This window comes from Nicotiana tomentosiformis, chromosome 6 (genome assembly GCF_000390325.3).
Source record: "Nicotiana tomentosiformis chromosome 6, ASM39032v3, whole genome shotgun sequence".
Classification (NCBI taxonomy): domain Eukaryota; kingdom Viridiplantae; phylum Streptophyta; class Magnoliopsida; order Solanales; family Solanaceae; genus Nicotiana; species Nicotiana tomentosiformis.
The window spans coordinates 82,001,750-82,026,152 of NC_090817.1; positions in this window are offsets into that span (position 1 = coordinate 82,001,750).

Below are 24,403 nucleotides of genomic sequence, written 5' to 3' on the forward strand. Positions count from 1 at the left end.
CAACCCCGGCAAGGCTAAGGTCACCATCTTGGCTTGACAATCCAATATAGCGTGATAAGATGACAGTCAATCCATACCCAAGATAACATCAAAATCAACCATATCGAGAAGTAGAAGGTCTACACTAGTCTCAAGTCTCCCAATGGTGACTACACATGAACGATAAATGCGATCTACAACAATTGCATCCCCCACAGGTGTGGACACGTACACAGGAACACTCAAAGAATCATGAGGCACAATCAAATATGCAGCAAAATAGGATGACATGTAGGAATAAGTAGAACCCGTATCAAATAGAACTGAAGCATCTCTACTGCAAACTGAAACAATACCTGTGATAACAGCGTCAGATGACTCAGCCTCAGGCCTAACTGGAAAAGCATAAAATCGGGGCTGGGCCCCATCACCCTGAACTATGTCCCTGGGACAGCCTCTAGCTGGCTGGCCTCCACCTCTAAAGGCCTGACCTCTACCTCTAACAGTCTGGCCTCTACCTCTGGCTGCCTGACTCCTCCTTCTGGCTGGCTGAGCAGGTGGTGCAGCAACTGTGCCGGAACTATGGCACGAGAACCCTGATGTTATGAGCTGCTCGATGCCCGATGCCTGAGGGCAAAATCTAGCAATGTGCCTCGAATCACCACAAGTATAACAGGACTTTGGCTGCTGTGACTGTTGACCCTGAAACTGACCCTATCGACCTGAGTAACCACCCTGAAAACTCTGGAGCTGAGGTGCACTAACAGGAGATGGTGGTGCACTATAGGCTAGCTGGTCGGAATAAGGCATATGAGGGCCACGACCACCTGAGGCACCGTGGGACGTCTGGAGTGCTGAATGAAGCGGCTTGGGAGGATGGCCTCTACCAAAAGTACCCCTGCCTCCAGATGAAGCACCGCTGAACCCCCCAGAATGATGTGGTCTCTTGTAAGACCCCTGACATCCCTAAGCAAGAACCATTTCGACTCGCATGGCGACATTGGCAGCCGCATAAAAAGAAATCTCACTCCCAGTATCCTTAGCCATCTGCAATCTGATAGGCTGAGTAAGTCTATCAATAAACCTCCTTACCCCCTCTCTCTCTCAGTAGGAAGCAAAAGAAAAGCATGATGGGCTAAATCCACAAAACGGGTCTCATACTGAGTAACAGTCATACTGCCCTGCTGGAGATGCTCGAACTGACGACGGTGCTCCTTTCTCAGTGTGATAGGGAGAAACTTCTTTAGAAAGAGCTGAGAGAACTGGTCCCAAGTAAGAGCAGGCGACCCCGCTAGTCTGGTCAACAAATAATCTCTCTACCATTTCTTGGCAGAACTAGTCATCTGAAATGCAGCAAAATCGACCCCGTTGGTCTCCACTAAACCCATGTTCCGTAACACCTCATGACAGCTGTCAAGATACTCCTGGGGATCCTCTGAAGGAGAACCACTGAAGTGAACTGGAAAGAGCTTGGTAAACCTGTCCAATCTCCATAAAGCCTCAGAAGACATAACTGACCCATCACCGGTCTGTGCCGCAACAATCGACTGAACTACTCCGACTGGATGAGCGGCTGGAGTCTGATACTGGGGAGCCATCTTCTCCATAGTGTGAGTAGCAAGAGTCTGGGCTCCTCCTCCATCCTGAGAGACGGCTGGTGCCATGGGAAATATGCCGGTATGGGCCACACTCTCTATAAGGCCCACCAAATAGACCAAAGCGTCCTGAAGCACTGGGGTGGCAATGAACCCCTTTGGGACCTAAGCTGGTCCGATAGGCACAGCTTGGGCTAGAACCTCCTCATCCAATCTCTACCTGAGGCTCCACCGCTGGTGCTGCTGCTCGAGCTCTAGGTTGAGCTTTGCCTCTGCCTCGACCTCGACCTCTGCCCCTCGTAGGAGCTGGCACTGGGGGCTCTGGATGCTGCTCAGCTGAAGATGCGGCACACATTCTCGCCATCTACGAGAGAATACGAGTAGAAGAGTTCAATTAGCATTATGAGAACAAAATCGCACTAGAGAGAAGAATAGAAGTAAAATTTGTTCCTAAACTTCATAGCCTCTGGGAGATAAGTACAGACATCTCCGTACCGATCCCCCAAACTCTACTAAGCTCGCTCGTGAATTGTGAGACCTAGGCAACCTAGGGCTCTGAAACCAACTTGTCACAACCCAAAATCCCCCACTGTTGGGACCGTGATGGCGCCTAACATCCCACTTGCTAGGCAAGCTATAACGAGTGCGGAATATTATAACAACTTCATCATTTACCACTTCCCGGATCTGGTCTCACAATTCACGAGCATTCTAGAATTTACTACAAGTAATAGTCTGAAAGAAGTACAGCTGTTTGAATGAAAGAAACAGTTAAACAGAAAAGATAGACGAGGACTTCAAGGTCTGTGAACACCGACAGATCTACCTTGGGTCTCCGGATAACGGGTCCAGCGGCTAAAATCTCGATCAATCCGAGCCGGTACAAAAATTTATACAGAAAATGCAGAGTGCAGTATCAGTACAACCGACCCCATGTATTGGTAAGTGTCGAGCCTAACCTCGACGAAGTAGTGACGAGGCTAAGACAAGACACCTGCAATCAAACATGTACAATATAACAGTGTATATAAAATTAACAGTAAAGAATTAAACAAGTAATATCGGGAGGGGGAAACATGCTGAGGGATAATACGAGGTAAAGAGCTACAACAGAAGGATAACTTGAACAATAGATACACTATGAACCAATAAGAACCAATGAACACAACAAAGGAAAAGTTCATGGCATTACCCTTCGTACTTTCACTCTCATCCTCACAATGAAATTTATAGAAATGACACGACATCACCCTTCGTGCATTAACTCTCATAACATGGCACAACATCACCTTTCGTGCATTAATACTCTCAACCTCACATAAAGTCAATAAAAACGTCACGGCATCACCCTTCGTGCATTAATACTCTCCCTCACCAAAATAATGAACAATAACAACAGGGAGATAGAAACAACAAGATTAGATCTTACTTCAACATTTGGTTCCACAATACCAACCTCAACTCGAATCAACACTCAATCAATACCAAAGTCCGTAAACATGATAAGAATGATCAACATCACAACTCGCCTAAGCATGAATAATATGATCGAGGAAAGCAACAATAACAAGAATAAGACCCACCCGCATGCTATAACCCGACAACAACGAATAGGTATTCATCACCTGACCTATACGTGGTACCCAACATCTAAACACGTAGCAAATAGGCAAATAATTCCTAATCCCTCAAGCCAAGGTTAACCATGATACTTACCTCGCTCCAACGGCCAAACTCAAAGCTCAATCACAGCTTTTCCTTTCCCACAAGCCTCCGAACCGATAGAATCTAGCAAATTACAAACCAAAAGTCAACACCCGGGCCTGCTTGGTCTAGACCAGGAATTCGGACCAAAATCTGATTGCCCATTCACCCCCGAGCCCGATTATATAATTGGTTTTGGAATCCGACCTCAATTTGAGGTCTAAATCCCCAATTTATCAAATCTCTAATTTCTACCCAAAACCCCCCAATTCCACCATGAAAACCTTAGCTTTTTAGGTTGAAATCTTAGGAAAAGTAGTGAAAGATTGAAAGAAATTAGTTTAAGATCGCTTACCAATGATTTGGGGAAGAAATGTTCTTTGAAAAATGGCCTCGTGTGCTTCTAGGTTTGAAAATTTAGGAAATAAATCAAAAATCCCGTCTAAGTCCTATTTCATCAGCTGCACATGTCGTACTTGCGACCTCGGCTTCGCAAATGTGAAGACCGCAAATGCGAAGTCCTTCACACCTCTGGTGTCATCACAATTGCGAAGAATTATTCGCAAATGCGAACTCTGGATGACCGCAAATGCGACACTATCGTCGCAATTGCGAAGGATGCCTTCCCAAGACCCACTTCGCAAATGCGAAGGTTATTTCGCAAATGCGAAACCTGTGTGGCCCAGCTTCTCTTCACATTTGCGATGAGAAGCTTCGCAAATGCGAACCCCACAGAGGTCGCAAATGCGATGCCTGATCTCGCAAATGCGAGATCAAAGGCCCACAACAAGATCAGTTACACCAGCAAATTTTATCAAGTCCAAATTCACTCCGAAGCCTATCCGAAAATCACCCGAGCCCTTGGGGCTCTAAACCAAAAGTGCACACTAATCTAAAAATATTATAGAAAGTTGCTCACATGATCAAATCGCCAAAATAACACATAGAACTGCGAATTGAACACCAAATCAAGTGAGATTTTCCAAGAAAGCTTTGAAATTTCTACTTTCACATCCGGACGTCCGAATCGCGTCACACCAACTCCGTTTCTCACCAAATTTCACAAACAAGTCATAAATGTGGTATTGGACACCGGTTTTCGGAACCAAAATACGAACTCGTTATCCAAAAAGTCAAACTTTGGTGAAACATTTCAAATTCAATAAGCCTTTAACTTTCAAATTTCGACAAAGTCTGATATCTCAGGCTAGGGAGTTCCGAATATGATTCTGGGCATACGCCCAAGTCCCAAATCACATTACGGACCCACCAGGACCGTCAAAACACGAATTCGGGTGCGTTTACCAAAAATGTGGACCGAAATCAACTCAAATGATGTTTTTATGCAAAATTCCTTATTTTTATTAGTTTTTGTTTTTTTAAACATAAAAGCTTTCCGGAAAGACGACCGGACTGTGCACGCAAATCGAGATAGGCTAAATCATTATTTTTAAGGCTTCACATCACAGAATTAGGTTTCAAAATACGAGATAACCTATCAGGTCATCACAATAATGAACTGAAAACTCTTCTATTTATAGAAGAAAGGAAGCTGCTTGTAAGATGCTACTGCAAGTTGCTGTGTAAGCTGCTATTGCAAGCTGCTGTGTAAGCTGCTTGTAAGTTGCTTGTAAGTTGTTACTGTACCAGATATAGATAACCTTCTACCGGGGATAATATTTATCCATAACAGAGTACCAAAATGATAAGCTTCTTCAGGAGGCTTATTTCCAATAGATTACTAAATAGTAAACATATTTACGGCGGAGTCTCATATGGATAAACTTGTTCAGGAAGCTTATTTACAACGGAGTACTAAATGAACATCCATAATATAATATATTTATAACAATATTTAGAATTATATTATTCCCGCCTGATATATACTACTACTTTTCGCGTGCTTTCTAGTGTTAGTTTTCTGGTTTCGGAGGGCTGGTACTTTGTGGAGAAGAAACGATGAAGCGCTTAAGGATCTGGTCTTTTGAGGCGTTTAGGGCCGGTTCTAAGCTTTAGCTATAACGTAAATTCTTGGTTAAGTTTTCCTCGGAGATTAAGTAGAAGATAAAGCCAAATCTTGGAGCTAGCTGTAGCTGTAGCTGAGTAGGGCATTTGTGTTTTTAAGTCATGAGAACTTGAGGTTGTCGGCTTATTCCACAAAATTCATTTGCAGGAGGAGAGAATTATTGAAAGAGCAAATAGAGAAACAAGAACTTTTAAAACGAAGAAGGCCCTTAAGACTGCGAAGAGGCAATAACTTTATGCTCATACTTCCAAATTATAGGATAAGCACAATTTAGTATGAATAACACAGCTAGTAATTTGATCGATCGAGTTGATCGATTACAAATATTGATTCATAGCCTATGATCCATATATACTAGTCGATTTTAGGAGATCGTGTCATCATATTCTTCATTCCTAGCGCCTAGATACTTGGTGGAGGGGGTTTTCTGCTCGGTATTAATTTGCCTCGGAGAACATATATTAATGTCAAAACCAGCTGGAGTTGAAAGGCCTTTTATGTTTGTATCTCATGAGAATTTCTGGCTTATTCTATGCAGGAGGCAGGAGCAGTATTGAAAAGTACAAAGACAAAACAAGATCTTTTAAAACAAGAAAGAAACAAACAACTTGAGGTTCAAACTTCCAAGTATGAGGATATATATGCACAATACTGTATGAATATCGGCGTGTTGATCAGGTTGAATAATCAGAAGAAAAGTTCAGCTTCATCCACTCTAAAAAACCACTCATTAAAATCTGCAAGAAAATTACAATTATTTAAACACACTCGCTTTTTACATAATTTTAATTGCTATTTTATTTCAGAAAACATTTTACTAGAATTGTGAAACTTAATTCATGTAAAACTTCAAGTGTCACAATTTATCATGTAAAACATATGTTTGACTCAACGGTCAACTAGAACACTAGCTAGGTCAAACAAGACGGTTTAAGTTATATACACCATTAAAAAGTAACATGACTTGTTGGATCTCAACATCAGCATTTACAAATCATGAGCTTCTAAGATTTAGTATTTATAAAGCTGATATAAAATAAAATACAACATCTGTTTGAAATATACATGAACAAATTAAAATTCTAAAGCTACTATGAACAAGAGACAGCTATGATCGGATCGCAGGTACATCTTCCATGCCAGCTCCCGCCATACACAGTAACATCAACATCAGAAATCTGCACGCAAGGTACAGAAGTGTAGTATGAGTACAACCGATCCCATGTACTCAATAAGTAACAAATCTAACCTTATGTTGAAAGTAGTGACGAGGTGGGACAAAAGTCAGAGTCCATCATCAACAGTCAGGAAACAATTTATAACAACATAAAAAAAACAATACAAGTAATAACTCAAGATATGATGCTATGTTCATTCACAGTTTCCGAAAAAATACACATTGCTTTTCAAAGATGACAGTAAAACTCAGTTCTTTTCATCAAATCACCAAAATATGAGTGAATTTGAAAACTATGATTTTTTCCCAAAACTTTCTTCCACAATAACGAGTTTCATTATCAAATGGCATGAGGAAGGTACATCTCTATGCGTACATGTCAATGTGCATGTCAGACCATGAATGTCACAATACCGCATAACATGAGGAAAAATGCATCTCTATGCCTACATGCCAAGTATGCATGTCAAATAAATAATTTCACGATGATATTCCCAGGCACTCTCGCCCTCGACACACTCAAGTTGTCTGCCTCAAGTGCCCACTTCATCACACACACACACACAAAATCACTCAGCATTGTACGATAGCCTGGCTCATAAGCTAGAACGTGTATGTATATATATTTATATACACGGACTCCGGAGGTATGTAACTACTGGTATGTCAGACTCCGGAGGGGCGGATCCTGCCCAAGCGCTAATATAAGCCAATATGTCCTGCTGCGGCGTGCAGCCCAATCCCATAACAATAAAGCCTATAAGGCCTGCTGCGGCGTGCAACCCCGATCCCCATATATATATATATATGGTCTGCTGCGGCGTGCAGCTCGATCCCATAAATATCCTCACAACTGGATGAGCATGACTGAGTATGAAATTTATATTTTTAAAATAATTAATTCAACAACAATATGACCCCTGTGGGTCCCAAAATATCGGCACGTAGCCTAAACATAATCTTTAATACGAGTTTCAACTCAATTTCTCTAACACATAGAGGATATGTGGATAATGCCAAGATTATTTGATTACAAAATTCCACGGAATCAATTACGTCACAATTTCTACGGTGCACTGTCACGCCCCAACCTCGGGAGGCGCGACCGGCGCTCAACCGAGTGAATCCGGCCGAGCAAGCCTATTAGATACTTTCTATCCAACTCACCCATGATAAGAGAAGGCATGTTTTTATTAGCTAACCAGTAGAAGGACCATATGTATATACATTACCAAACCATTTCATTTTGCTACTTCCTGTTAAGTTTCAAAAAGGCATACATTTTGGTGATTTAGTGGAATAAAAATCCAAAACACAACATAATCCGTTTGATCTTTCTAGTACCCATGTACATCCCACATAGCGTTTACGGAGCCTCTAACGATACAAAAGAGAGTCAAGATGGTGCCGGCAACAAGGCCCCGACTATACCTCAAAAGTGACCACAATATAAACAAAAGGTACAATACATGACCCCGGAATGAAATGGGGCTCACCGAGTCCGCTGAGAAGAGGATGCAACACTATCTGTGATCAACACTGTCTGCTATGTAACCACCTGCATCCATTTAAAGATGCAGTGCCCAAGGGACGTTAGTAACGTCGAATAGCACTAGTATGTAAAGCTAAACACCAATTCAATAGAATGAATAATAATACAAGAGGAACAATAAAGAATTCAATAAGGGCTTCAAATAATATTAAAACAACAAGTTTAGGATCATATACGTTTTCAAGTCAATTTCCATATTATTAGGTTGGGTGATCTGTAGTACCGATATTTCACAATTCACAATACCTCCATATTCTTACATAGAGTCCGATTTCGACCCTAGCTAGGTCGTCTCATTTGAGACATTACCACAATTTCATTATAATTTCTAGCACAGTACCACCATATGTGCGGCATGGAGTCCGATCACGGCTCGATCAGCTAGGCCATCTCATTTGAGACATTACCATAATTTCATCCATAATACCACCTTGTTCTTACACGGAGTCCGATCTCGGCCCTATCGGCTAGGCCATCTCATTTGAGACAGTACCTTCTTTAGTCAATCATCTCACATTGTACTTCTTAACAATTACAAAGTAATTCTTGGCTCTTGGCCGTATTTCATAGTTCCGGTTCCCTTTTCCGCTTTCAAATATCATTATCATTATCAACATCAATAGGGCTTCCCATTCAAGACATTAATTCACATATGAGCAATTTAGGAAATCTTAGGCACATAGAGGCCTTTCATACAATTTGGCATAACAACCTTTACTTCGGTCTTGACATGAAGTTTTAACATTCCTAACACATATTCCACATTTTTGAACATATTCTCAAATGGTAAGATGACATGATGAAGCATTTAGAATAAATATTGAACAAACATCCTTCAACACAACCACATTAGGAAAAACCAATTCAATAATAATCAAGGACTTACTCCAATTACATGAACACCGTGGGATTCGATTCTAAGAAGAAGGGGGTTTAGCCAACATACCTCAATTGAGCTTCTCAACTCTAAAATGATCCGGAATTCTTAGCAACTTCAATCTATTTTAGAAATATTACAAGTTAAACCAAAAATTAGGAAGATGATCATGGTTTTAGCTCATTTGAGCATTTTATCAAATACTAGGTGTGCATTAAGGTTCTAAGGCTCTTTTGTGGAGGATTCCATCATTTTCGAACCCACTCTATACCATTTTTAGCTCACAATCTTCCCACATACTTCAAGAATACATGCAAGACAACAAACCCCACACCAAATAATTGCCTCTATAATTACCCCATTTTTACAAAAATTCAAAATCGAGAGCTAGGACAAAGATTCTTACCTTTAGGGTGAAGACTTCCTTTGTTAATCCTCAATGATTAAGCGAGAATCGATGGCTAATGGTTAAAGATTGCTTTCCCATTCTAAGAACTCTCCCTCTCACTCTAAAATATCATAAATGTGCTCAAAATGGTCTGTGGGGTATGTTTTAACGGAATTGGGTCAGGTTTAAAAACCCCAAAAATGAAGCTCCGGAACGAGTTCTACAGTCACATATGCGATCGCATAATAGTTATGCGGTCCGCAAAATGACCGCGAAACTGGGTGCCAAAATTGAAAAAATATCGACCTGGTCTGCGGTCACTATGCAGCCCGCAAACCTGTTCTGCAGTCGCATAATTCACCGCAGAACGATTCTGCGGTCGTATAGTGCACCGCAGAACCTCCCTCCGAAAAATCTCAAGGCGGGATATGCGACAAGAATGCGGCCTGCGAAACGGTTATGCGGTCGCATAATGGCCGCGAAATTGGGCATCAAAAATGCCCCAAAAATCTGCCCCACTATACGATCAGTATGCGGTCCGCAGAGTGGTTCTGCGGGTGCAGAATAGGCCGCAAAAATGCGTACTTCTGCCCAACATTTTTCTTTAACTCCCCAACGTACTGTTCAATCAAATAACCTCTACACCTACTTTGGCATCACGGAAACCGGGTTTTTAGGAATTCTTTTTTTGGGGGCTAACATGCACGCCCATACGCCTGTCACCTAGCATGTGCATCACCTCCAAACAAACTACATAACACGTATAATTAGGGTTCATACTCTCAGCTCCAAGTTTAGAAATATTACTTAACTCGAACAAGCTGAATCCGATGCCGAGCAAGCTAAACACTACTCCGAAAATTTTGTTCCACGCGTACCAACCTCTGAACGCCTTCCTATCTCCTCAATTCCAAGCCAAATGATTCGTAACTAGTCAAACAACATACAAATTAATCAAAATATACTCCAATGCTTACAATTTAACAATTTATAAAAAATCTCAACTCCTATTGAAAAGTCGACAGTGGGGCCCACATCTCGGAACCCGACGAAACTCACAAAATTCGATAACTCATTCAATTATGAGTCCAACCATGTAAATTTTACTCAAATCCGACTCCGAATCGATATTCAAAACTCAAAAAATTCATTTTATGAATTTTTAGAAAATTCCATCGATTTCTCTTGAAAATTCGATAATCATATGCTGTAAATGAAGATTAATTCATGAAATATAATCACAAGTGAGTCAAGAATACGTACCCCAAGTCGTGTGGTGAAATTCTTCTCCAAAGTCGCCCAAACAGAACTCCAAAATCCAAAAATGGGTGAAAATATCGAACCCTCGAACTTAAAGTATTCTACCCAGCATTGTTCGCATTTGCGGACAAGTGGTCTCATCTTCAACCTTAGATTTTATGGAAAAGGCCCGCATCTATGAGACAGACCCGACCCAGCAGTGGTCGCTTCTGCGACGCCCAGAACCGCATCTGTGGTTGCACTTCTGTGCAAAGTACTCCGCATTTGTGGACTCTTGCCCAACTGCCCAGTCCACTTCTGTGATGGGATGCTCACTTCTGTGGAGTCGATTCTGCGACCAAGCTTCCGCATAAGCGGTTGCACCAAAAACACAAAAATTCCAGCAGCTTCAACAAGGCTTCAATCAATCCGAATCCCGTCCGAAACTCACCCAAGCCAATCGGGACCTCGTTTAAATATACCAATAAGTCCCGTAACATAACACAGATTTACTCGAGGTCTCAAATTACATCAAACAAACGTCGAAGTTACAAATTGCACCTCGAATTGAATTTATAAATATTTCAAATTTCCAAATTCTATATCTTGTGCCGAAATGTGCCAAATCAATCCGGAATGACTTCAAATTTTGCGTACAAGTCATAAATGACATAACGAAGCTACTGAAATTTTCGAAATCATAATACGGACTCGATATCATAAAAGTCAATACCCGGCCAAACATACGAACATTCAAACCTTCAAATTTCTAACTTTCGCCGATTGGTGTCGAAACCTTTTAGAAATATTCAAATGAAATTTCAGGCATACACCCAAGTCCAAAATCACCATCCGACATCAAAACTTCGATCTGAGGTCGAATACTAAAAAGTCAAACTTGGCCAACTCTTCCAACTTAAAGTTTCAAACATGAACTTCATCCTTCCGAACAAATTTCAAAACACCTGAAAACCAAAACCGATGATTCACACACGTCATGATACATCATATGAATATATTCAAGACTTCAAATAGTTGAAAGGAGCATAAATGCCCAAAATGACAAGTCGGGCGGTTATAAATTATATTCATTATTTGATTTGAGTGTATAGACTATTTTTTCTTGTGAGGGCATTGGTTTCATAATAGATAAGTGATGTTATTAGCTTTATTTGATAAAGTAGGTGAGCAAGCTTAAATTTGGTGAGTTAGTGTAATGACCTGACTGATCGTTTTGAGCATTTGTATTCCGTTCAGCTATTTGAAGTGTTGAGTAGCTTCATATGACAGATTATGGCTTGTGTAAATCGTCGATTTTATTTTTCAGGTGATTCGAATTTGATCCGGAAGAAGGATTCTCACGTTAGAAGCTTTAAGTTGGAAGAGTTGACCAAGTTTGACTTTTATGTATTTGACCCCAGATTGGAGGTTTGATGGTTCTGTTAGGTTTGAATAGTGATTTTGTACTTGGGCGTATGCCCAGATTTGTATTTGGGTGATTCTTGAATGTTTTGGCGTTAATCGGCAAAAGTTGACAATTTGAAGGTTTGAAAAGTTCAAGGGTTTGACCAAGAGTTGACTTTGATTATATCGGATTTTAATTGTTGTTTCGGGAATTGGGATAACTTTGTTATTGTCACGCCCCGAACCTGGGGGGCGAGACCGGCACCCCGTGCCTCACCTATCCTTGCGTACCAACTTGCGACTAAGGGACTCTGAACATATAATGTCATACTTTGGTCATGGGCTACATTTTGGATCATTAATCTTATCCAAAGACTTTAATGACCCAGAAAGTAAAGCTTATCCGGGAGCGACTGTTGACAGCCCAGATTCGTTAGAAGTCATATTCTGACGTACGGCGACGAGACTTAGAGTTCGGGGTTAATGACTGGATATTCTTAAAGGTGTCGCCTATGAAGGGCGTGATGAGGTTTGGCAAGAAAGGCAAGCTTAGCCCACGGTATATTGGGCCTTATAGGATCATTTGGAGAGTGGGCCAAGTAGCTTATAAGTTAGAATTGCTGTCGGAATTGGAGTCTATCCATCCGATTTTTCACGTATCTATGTTACGGAAGTGCATTGGCTATCCTACCCGGGTGGTGCCCACAGATGATGTACAGATTACAGAGGACTTGTCATACGAGGAAATTACGGTTCCTATCTTAGACAGACAAATCCGCAAGCTACGGAATAAGGAGGTAGCCTCCGTGAAAGTTTTATGGAGAAGCAAGAATGTGGCCCCTGGCCAAAGTATGACATTATATGTCCAGAATTCTTGAGTCGCAAGTTGGTATGCAAGGATAGATGAGACACTGGGTGCCAGTCTCGCCCCTAGGCTCGAGGCGTGACAGTTATGTCATTTGGGACTTGTGTGCAAAAGTTGAGGTCATTTCGAGTTGATTTGATATGGTTCGGCACGAGTTTTGAAAGTTGAAAGTTCAAAAGTTTATTTAGTTTGATTTGAGGTGCGATTCGTAATTTAAATGGTTATGTGTGATTGGAGGCCTCAAGTACGTCCATGTTATGTTTTGGGACTTTTTGGTATGCTTGGACGGGGTCCCGAGGGGCTGGGGGGAGTTTCGATTGGGTTTCAGACCATTTTGGGTCATGTTGTTATTGCTAGTTTCTGCTATTACCTGTTGCTTTTGGTATTTTTCGTGATCGTGAAGGTCCAGTCGTGATCGCAAAGTGTATTTTTGTCTGATGTGAATTTTTTCTTCGCGAATGCGATATATGAATAGCATTGGCGAAAGATAAGTTGATTGCGTTCCCGCATTCACGATGAAGTTTTGCGTACGCATAGAGATGAGTTGAGGAGCTGGGAGCTAGAGGAAATGTCTCCACGTTCCCAAAGTAGTAGCTGCGTTCGCGATGTCTGGATTTGCTGTGCATCGCGTTCGCGAGGACTATGCCACGAATGCGTAGAGTCTTATGTGGCGGTAAGACTTTGTTCATCGCGAACGCGATGGTCTTTCCGCGTTCGCGAAGGGCATTGTTGGAACATTGTTATAAAGTACTCTATTTCAAAGGTTTTGTTTTATCATATTTTGAGCTATGGAGCTCGGATTTGGACGATTGTGGAGGCGATTTTCCCCACATGGATTGGGGTAAGTGTTTTATACTCGGTTTTGATTATATTTCATGAATCTATCTTCATTTTTGGCGTTTGATTGATGATTTCAAAAGAGAAATTGGGGGTTTTTTGTCTAAACTTTACTAAAGTGAATTTTTGAGTTTTGAACTTCGATTTGGAGTCGAATTTGAGTGAAATTAGTACGGTTGGACTCGTAATTAAATGGGTTGTCAGATTTTGTGAGTTTTGTCGGGTTCTGAGGTGCGGGCTCGAGTTTGACTTTTTGGTTGACTTTGAGTAAATGTGTAAAGATTCGACCTTTTTCGTTTGGGTTTGATTCCTATGGTGTTATTTGATGATTTTGTGTTGCTTTTAGCTAGTTTCAAGCCATCCAGAGGTTGATTTGAGCGGGATGGTGCTTCTAGTATATTGATTTGGCTTGTTTGAGGTAAGTGTCTTGCCTAACTTTATTGGTAGAATTTTTTCTACTAATATATTGTTTGCTACATGCGGGGGTGATGCATATATGAGGTGACGAGCGTATATGCATGTGCCAAGATTAATCATGCTCGGGGGTAAATTATACGATTAATTATGCCTTGTAGAATTATGGACCTTCTTGTTTCATGTCTTCCTTGACTTCTAAATTACTATGAATATGAAATTAAATTCTAGAAACCATGATTTAGCTTATTATAATTTGACTAAAATTTGACGGACTTTTGTGAAATTATTGTTGTGCTAAATTCGGTCGTTATTATACTTAATCACAAATACATAACTACAACTTTTATTCTTGAGATATTGGATTCTATACTTGAGTTAAAGATCATCTTTGTGAGTTGTTGAGATACTTGAATAATAAGGTTCTTGAGGTTTATTAAATTGTTATTGGCTTGAAAGTTGTGATTGATGTTCATTTGGAATATTCGCTTAATCACTCTCCTTGATGTTATTCATGCTTCCTACCTTGCTTATTATTGATGTACATGTGCTTGGTGAGTAAGAGTGTAAAGCACGAAGGGTGATGCCGTGCCATTGCATACACATTATCATGTGAGGAAGAGTGTAAAGTACGAAGGGTGATGCCGTGTAATTTTATTTACATTATCATGTGAGGATAAGAGTAAAAGCACGAAGGGTGATGCCATGCCATTTCATTTACATTATTATGTTTTCATTTACATTATCATGTGAGGATGAGAGTAATAGCACGAAGGGTGATGCCGTGCCATTTCATTTACATTATCATATTTTTATATTATCATCTGTTCATGGCATAAAGGGTGTTTCCGTTCAGGCGAGAACGAGAGACATGCATTATGTGTTGATATCTTTTCCTTATGTATATATTCACGCCTTTATCTTAAGATGTTACTATTGCACCTATGTTTTCTATGTGACTTGTTATTGTCGTTCTGTCTTTGTCCTCTCTCTCAATTGTTGTTGTGTTGTCCATGCCTTCTATCTGTTTAACTTGCAAATATCATGTTTTCCTTCTTGTTTGTCATATCTACATCTATGTCGTTTCTCATTTGTTGCACTTTCATATAATCCTTCTACCATGTTAGTTACTCATGCCTTCTATTTGTTTAGCTTATAAAGAGCATGCTTTTCTTCATGGCTGTTATCTCTACATCTAAGCCTTCTACCATGTTAGCTAGTAAAATTTATGTTCCTCTATCTTAAATGCTATCATTACTTCTATGCCTTGTAACTACTCTGTTACTGTTACCCATATGAACTTCGTTGCTCGTTATTGCTTTATGTGTATATCCTACTTTATTGTTATTGTTATTGGCATTTTTTTCACCTGGTTGGTAATTTTATACGTATGCTCGATGAGGAAGAGATAAATGCATGAAGGGTGTTGTCGTGCCAATTGATTTGACCTACATTCATATATTTGCTGAGGATGAGATAAATGCACGAAGGGTGTTGCCATGCCATTTGATTTGATATATTGAGTACATTTCTCACACTATGAAAGTTATGAATTTACTACCGTGATTTATTCTAGTAATCATTTACTGCCTTGGATAGTTGTTTTCTTGTACTCTTATCTGTTATGTTCTAGAACTATTTCTATTGCTAGTATACTGCACATGTTATAACAATGCGTATCTTTTAACTAAAAAGCCTCGTCACTACTTCAATGAGGTTAGACAATATACTTACTGGGTAGATAGGGTCAGTTGTACTCATACTACACTTCTGCACCTTGCGTGCAAATTTTAGAGCTGGAGTTGCTGTGGATAGAGGGAGCTGGCATTGAAGATGTACCTGCATTCCGGTTATAGCTGCCACTTGTCCTTGGTAGCTTTAGATTTTGCTAATCTGTTTATGTAAACTTCAAATATATGATGTATTTATTCGTACCAGGTTTTGTAAATTCTAAGTCTTATAAGCTCATGATTTGTACTACCAATCCTTGGGATTTGTATAGAAAGTTCAATTATTTTATCCATTGTCCCTTATTACTTGATTTGAGTTGTGTTGATTGTATTTGGCTTACCTAGTGGGTCGGGTTAGGTGACATCACAACTAGGCAGATTTTGGATCGTGACAGTTAGAGTCCCTCTCTAAGGTTAGGAGGTTAGAAGTCTATTGTTTGTTTGTGACTTGTCTATCTTGCACGATGATCAGGAAGTGTATATTTGATGGTTTGAGTTGCTATAGGGCCTAATTGATAGTATCAACCAAAGTAGTGGTGTTTCTAGGCTTGATTTATTGAGAGTGGTTTTAATGCTTACTCGAGGACGAGCAAGAGTTTAAGTGTGAGGTGGTGATGTTCAACAGGAAATGCATATATTTAACCATAGTTGCCTCACATTCTAGTACTTTTAATCATCTTTTGAGTATTAATTATATTACTTTATGCTTTACATTATATTTTAATTGTGTAGGAATAAAGCAGTGTAAAGATGAAGAGATTTGAAACAAAATTAAATAAAACGCGAAAGAAAAAGAAAGGAAGATAAACTAATAAGAGGAAGAAGACAAAGGGGGACACCCTTTGGTGTTTGTCCCCCAAGTGGAAGACAAGAAATTGAAAGGAATACAATTCAAACCAAGGAATTGAAGTGAAGAACAGATTTTAAGCGTGAAACGCTACTAGATTCATCGCTAGGCTAGCGCGAGGCGCTGGTCTGGATGTTGCATTGTATAATGTTTTCTATTTCGCCCGGGACAAGGTTATTTGGGGCCTACACAGTCCAAACTCGTATAAAATGGGTCATAAACCTAATTTGAAGGATATATAACATACTTTTGGGATGAGACACGCCACTTTGGAGGAGGGAACACACACCACGTTTGGAGGAGGCTTCCTACTAGTTTTTCTTCTCTTATCTTCCTTTAACTTCATAGTTTATTAGTTCTAGAGTTGTGGGTGCTACATGAACATTGTAGTTTCAATCTTGAATTTCTCTAATTATTTTCTCATATTGGTCTATTTATTCAATTATGCGTTTAATTATTTGATTGCTTGATCACCAATTGAATACTATCTATGAATCTAGGATCGAACTCGGGAGTGGTAATTCTAGATTGCAAATAGGATTGAGTAGAGCAAGATCTCAAACCTGAGAACTGGGAACAGATTTACGGTTAGGATATAGATATACCTAATCGTCTTGCTTGGTTATTATACGAGAATTATTAATGCGTTCTTGTTAATCCTAACTCCATAGGAATATGGGTGTTAGGTTAGCTTGAATATGCGAGTAATACTTCAGGATAATACTACGAGTAATATTAACCCTGTCAATCAATAAACCAGATAAATTAATTAGACAATTTGAGTGAAAAACTCAACGGGATTGTTAGCTAACCCATAGCTCTGGAATATTTTCTCCCATTGAATTCGTATCTAATCTTGCCAGGTTATTTTCTTTAATCTCTTAGTTTACTACTCTAGATTAGTTTTAGTTGAATAATCACACTTTAGAAAATCACTTGAATAGATAAATTGTCTTAGTTTAATTTAGTAAATAGTTAATCACAAGTCCATGTGGGTACGATATCTAGACTTATAATCCTATATTACATGTACGACCACGTATACTTGTATGTGCGTTTGGGAGAAACACAAATTACCAAGGGTTGCCAACAATTTAATTTGGAGGATCAGAAGTGTCACGACCCAAAACTCAACATGTCATGATGGAGCCTATCATGGTACTAGTCAAGCTGATTACTCAGACTTTTCCAACACTTCCAAATTAAAATATTCTAAAACAGGTTTAAATAAATAAAAATCTCATAAAAACTAATAAAAACCATCACAACTCGATACAGAAGTTTCCCAAAACCAGGGTGTCACTGAGTTCATGAGCATCTATACAAATACAAAGTCTGATACTCTGTCTAAGAAAGCAGAAACTGAATAAATAAAACTGAGGGATAGGGGAGGAGAGTAAAGGTATGCGAACGCCAGAGCATCTACCTTGAAAATCTCCGAATGACTGAACAACTCTGAGAATCAGCAACCACCGTATCCGGAAATACATGGATCTGCACACGAAGTGCAGGGTGTGTAGCGTGAGTACAACCAACTCAGTAAGTTACAAGTCTAACTATTGGGCTGAAAGCAGTGACGAGCTTCACATGGTACAGTTCAATTACAGAAATACGATACAGAAATGTGGACATGCTTCCAAATTTAGCAGATAAAGCCCAAACAGGTAGGATATGCCAAATACAACTGAGATAAAAAATGATGCATCTCGATATCTGCATGTCAGTTATGTATGCCAACTAGAGTACAAAACAATGATGAAATCATATGCATACTCTCAAAGTATCAATCACCCAGTCCTCCCATTCACTACATCCTCACGGTCACTCATTCCTCACAGTCACTCAATACTTCCAATCGCTCGGCACTCGCGCTCGCACTCAGTGGGTACCTGCTCGATGTGGATGTGCAGACTCTGGAGGGGAAAATCCAGCCCAAGTGCTATAGTAATCCAATCATGGCATGAATCAATAAAACATGCTATGGCACGCAACCCGATCCCATAAATATCTTTACAATTAGGCCCTCGGCCTCACTCAGTCATATCTCCAGTCTCTCGGGCTCACAGGAATCATGAAAAATAGCCCAAACAATGATGGTATGATGTGATAATAAATGGCACAGAGACTGATATATGATATGCAAATAATAATTGTGACTGAGTACATAATTACAATTTAAGAAAATAATTCCACATGCAACACGACCTCTGTGGGTCCCAACAGTACCAACATATAGCTTAGCATGATTTCTAACATGACTTGCAGCTCAATTTCTCTAACTCATGGGGAATATACGGATAACGCCAAGATTATTCGACTATACAGTTCAACGAAATAGACCAAGTCACAATTCCAATAGTGCATGCCCATACGTCCTTCACCTAGCATGTGTGTCACCTCAACACCTATCATATCACATGCAATTCGGGATTGCATACCCTCAGAACCAAGTTTAGAAGTGTTATTTACCTCAAACCGTACAAATCTCTATTCCAATAATCCCTTGTCTTGCGAATCATCCTCCGAATGCCTCGAATCTAGCCATAAACAAGTTGATACAATCAAAAGAGCTAAAGGAATCAATTTCATATGAAAATGCTAAGTTCTATATCAAAAGTTAAAAAGTCAACCCCGAGCCCACATCTCGGAATCCAATAAAAGTTATAAAATCCTGACACCCATTCAGCCATGAGTCTAACCATACCAAAATTACTCAAATCCGATACCAAAATCTCGCTCAAATCCCCAAAATTCGGCCTAAGAAGTTTTCTCTATTTCCCCTAAATCTTTCAACCCAAATCTCTAATTAAATGATGAAATCAAAGATGTAATCATGAAATTTAACCAAAACTAAGTAAGAATCACCTACCCCAATTACTTCCTTGAAAATCTCTCCAAGAATCGCCTCCAACCGAGCTCCCAAAATCATATTTGTGAAATGAACTCAGACCCTTATTTTTGAAATATTTAAGTCTTCCCAGATGTCCCTTAATCGCGATCGCGGAAAATGCTTTGTGATCGCGAAGCACAAACTCAGTTGCCAAAAAATTAACCTTACATGAACGCGAAAATACCCATGCGAATGCGAAGCACTTCCTCCTCATACCTACGCCATCGCGTCCCTCTTCATGCGATCGCGAAGAACAAACGCGTGAACTCAGCTCCTGCCTCATTTCCTCTTCGCAAACGCGGGCTAGCCCACGCGTTCGCAATTCACTGCTTCTCTAACCTACGCGATCACAGCCCTCATCTCGCGAACGCGTAGAGTAAAAATCCCACCTGCCCAAGCAAGTCTTCACGATCGCGGACCTATCCACGCGATGGCATAGAAGTAAACTAGACCTGTACACCAGAAAAACTTCAGCAATCTCCCAAGAGCAAAATTCGATCCGTTAACCATCCGAAACCAACCCTAGGCCCTCGGAACCTAAACCAAATATATAAACAAGTCCTAAAACACGATAAGAACTTAGTCGATGACTCAAATCATATCAAACAATATCCAAAACACGAATTGCACCTCAATTCAAGCCTAACGAAAACTAAGAAATTCCAACTTCTACAATCAATGCCGAAACCTATCAAATCAAGTCCGATTGACCTTAAATCTTGCACTCAAGTCATAAATGACACAACGGACCTACTCCAACTCCCTAAACCAAAATCCAAGCCCGGTAATCATAAAGTGAACTCTCGGTCAAACTTCTGAATTTCCAAAACTTCTAATTTTCCAACTTTCACCATTTCAAGTTCAAATCAACTACGGACTTCCAAATCATTATCCGAACACACTCCTAAGTCCAAAATCACCCTACAGATCTATCAGAACCGTCAAAACTCTCTTCCGGAGTATGGCTTGCTCCAAACAAGTATGCCCTAGAAGTTCCTGTAGAAGATGCTCCTATGATACTCAAAAAAGTGTTAGCAGAAGTAATTATATTTGGTTTATTTCTTTCCTTCGAGGAATTAAATATAAATCCGCTATATTTAGTGTTTCAATTTTCTTGCGAAAATGGGTTACAATCTTCTACAAGTTGCAGTTATTTCCCACTCAATTGGTAGCATCTATAATGTAGGTTTTCCATGTTAGAAAGTTTAGTTTAAGGAAATAAAATAATTTGTGAGATGCAAGCATTAACCTACCATTTGTGCAAATCTTTTTCTAAAGTAGATTTTGTGAGGTATTATTCTCTTTAGATTTTTTTTTTGAGTTGATTAGAACATTAACTCTAATTTTGCACTATATTGTTTCTTATTTAGCGGGTTGCTCATCTTCTCTCATGAATGTAGGTCTAATTAACCAAACCGCATAAATCGTTTTTGTCTATTTTGATGTATCTCTGTATTGTCACTCGACTAGTCATCATATATTTAATCCAAACAAGTTGGTATAATTAGAGCGAATTGTAGCCCGAGTTCATGAATTCGAATACTCCAATTTATGGCAATGAAGATTTCACTTAACATATTTGGTTTGGCATACCAATTTCAAATTTTGGTACTTGCTTACCCGTAAAACGGTACAGTTAAATTTATACTTGGTTTCTAGACAAGTGAACTAATTTGATCCTGAAATAATGTAATAATTGGAGAAATGTACAATACTTAGCCTTGAAATGTAGATGAAACAGCAGAGATGGCAGTTGTGGTAATAAGGTTTCCGGGCACAGCAATGATGAGTTCAAAAAGCAAGAAAGTAAGATTGTATTAAGTTTTGTATAGAATGTAGTATCTGTTTAGCTAGAAAATTCGTGACCTCTACAATGATCATTGAGCTCACTATTTATAGCTATGTTTAGGGAAGTAGGTCCTAGGATCGTTCCCTCCTTTAATATCAATTATGCGGGTCATTGATGAGGACATAATGGTGAGCATAAATGCTAAATTTTCTATAACGGACCGTCACTCTTAATGCTGCAGAATATTCTGTATTAAATGCTACCGGACGCAGAGCATTAAACACACCTTTATAAACGTTATCCTTTTCGGTGAGAAGCGAAATGGATGTGTTCGATCTTCGGCCATCCTCGTCTTGGTTTCCATGTGTCCTCTCTTTAGACGAACTCGTGTCATATCATATTTCATCCTATACAGATAGTCCCCATGTTTCCGGTGACATAACTTTGTGTTACCGAGAAGTTGGTAGAAATATCTTTGGGAATTACTATAACTCCCTCTCAAGGTTCCTAATAGTTGATTAGACGAACGTCTCTCAGCATTTAATTCCCCAAACATGCGTCATCCCATGATTCAGCACAGCTTTTGCCGATTATTGAGGTAATCATGGCCATGAACTTAGCCGGCAAAATTTTACTTATACACAACATTCTTTTCCTTTGCGTTTCATAATCTCTCGAGCTTTCGATTTGTATCTTTGTTTTCCATCCTTTCTCTAATTCTCTTCAAACTCAAAATCGTTTCCTTCTTCTTTTTCAATGGCTTCTTCCTCCAAGAGTGCTGGTTCTACAAAGAACAAGAACAAAATTGAGGACTTTGTTCCTCCAACGGTGGGTTCCACCATCCCAAGAAAACTCGGTACCACAAAAGATCTCGAAGAGAAATTCCCTACTGCTAACCCTCGTACATGGGTTGTTAGTAGGTACCCTTCTTCCATTCGTCCTTCCATTATTCCTGTTGTGAAGGAAGATTGTCGCTGTCATGAGTTGGATATCATTGCTCCTGATCTATCAGAGCGAGTGACACTTCCCAAGGAAATATTTACATACTTTTAAATGTATCCCTTTACTTTGGGTGCGTTTTCTTTGAGTGGAGAGCTTAATTCTGTGATTACGGAGTTTTGCCTTCCTAAAATCTCCCGCGGGGATAAACCTCTGCAAGCGTGGCCACCATGTTTTGCTGCCTAAGCATGGATGATGACAACAACCATGGGTGGATGGAACGATTTGTTGCAATTGCCACTAGCGACATCATTACGACAACGACTTCATTCTTTCTGACCGCTTGGCACCACTCGTAAGCTCTTTGTTTTGTATTTCTTTTTACTAGATATTCCTTTGTAGTCGTAAATCAACTCTTCACCCTTCGCATGTTTCAGCAACTCATTGGATCCCATCGGTGGTGGAAGGTTTGGACCGATGGGTTCAGAAGATCTTGGATGTCACGACCCCCGAAACTCATTTGTGGAAAGAACTGGCCCTTAAATACGGGTGGAAGGCCAAAAATCATGGTAATTTTAGTTTACCTTTCTTCCATTATTTTTATATATAAAGAACTTGGTTGAATCCTTCTGACTTGTTCACGAAATTAGGTCTACTTGAGGGCTCTATTGCTGTCCCCGAGGAGGATGTTTTGGCTGATCCTGCTGATGCAGTGACGCTGCTTCAGGAGGCACTTACTCGAACTGGTACCTCCGGGGCTATTTCGAGCGCAAACACAACTTTATGGAGTCCCCGGCCGTAGGATAAGCAACCAAAGAGAAGATGTTCCTTCGCGGCCGGAAAAAAAAAAGATGACTGATGCCCCCGAGACATCTCTGATGGTGATGATGACTGGTCCTCCTTCCGGGCCGGTCATAGACACCGTGATGATTGATGAAGATGAAGAAGCTAGCGATGAGGGAGCTTCTCTACATATGGGGCAACGATCCTCATCATCTCAACTTGATGCTCGACCTATTGAGATAGTTACACCAGCTGGAGACGATGTCTCGACACTTTGGGGAGAATATGATTTGGTAGAAAATGCCAACTCTCGTTTTTGGGCCCTAATTGTTGTAACCGGTGTTGCGGGGCTGAGAGTCCTTGCCGTCTTTGGTTGGCGATAATACAACATCCAGCACTGCATTTGATGCAGCTGCTTTTGACTCTTCAACTCCATCAGCTTCATCTCCACCTTCAGCAACACCAGCAACTGCTACATCGCTTCCATCAGCTGCATATGACCACGAAGAAGGTGTTCCTCTTCCACAGTCCCTAGTTCGTGGGAATTTTGGGTAAAATTATGCTGCCCCTTCTAAAGATCCACAAAAGAGGAGGAATATTATTCTTTCGATCTCTACCGGATGCAACTGGCTATCTCGGCAGGTGGAGTTTTCTAATTATCTGAAGCCTTTGGCTTCAGAAAAAGACAGGGAAAAGATTCACGCACTTTCGGGAGAGTGTTGTTGAACAATGCCATGCACAACACCGCAGCGGTATGTTCTTTTCTTCCTTCATTACTTCTTCTACTTTTGTATGAATGTATTCTAAGTTTTACTTCTTCTTGTTTTGTAGGCCAGCTTTCTTGCTTCTGAGGGCCTTCAAAGGTTGATTCGTGAAAAGGAAGAGTTTACTTCTAAATGGAATCAGCTTTTGGTGGAACGAGACCAAGCTGTTCTCCGCCTCTCGAAACTAGAAAGAAAATCTAATGAGGCCATTATTTTGGTGGCTCACTTGCAGCAAAGCGAGCAAGAAGTGGTAACCCTTAGCTAAGAAATTAGCCCGCTGAGGGTTAGATTTGATGAGGCTAAGACCAAATGGGCTGAAGTCCAGGATGTCGTTCTTGCTGCAACCGAGCGCGAGGCTGCTGCTACCAAAAAAGTAGCTAACTTAGATGTAGCCTTGAACTCCAAAATCGAAGAGCTTGCTGCTGTGGGGGCGAAACACGCCCAGCTAGAAGAGAAGTACAAAAAAACTATCGAGCATAAGAGGCTCTTTAGTTCAACTGTCCGCGACCTTGACATCAGACTCAAATCTGCTAGGTCCACCGGGGAAAGCCTTTATGCCGAGGTTACCCGACTCAAAGAAGAACTTAAGCACCGAGAGGCTTCC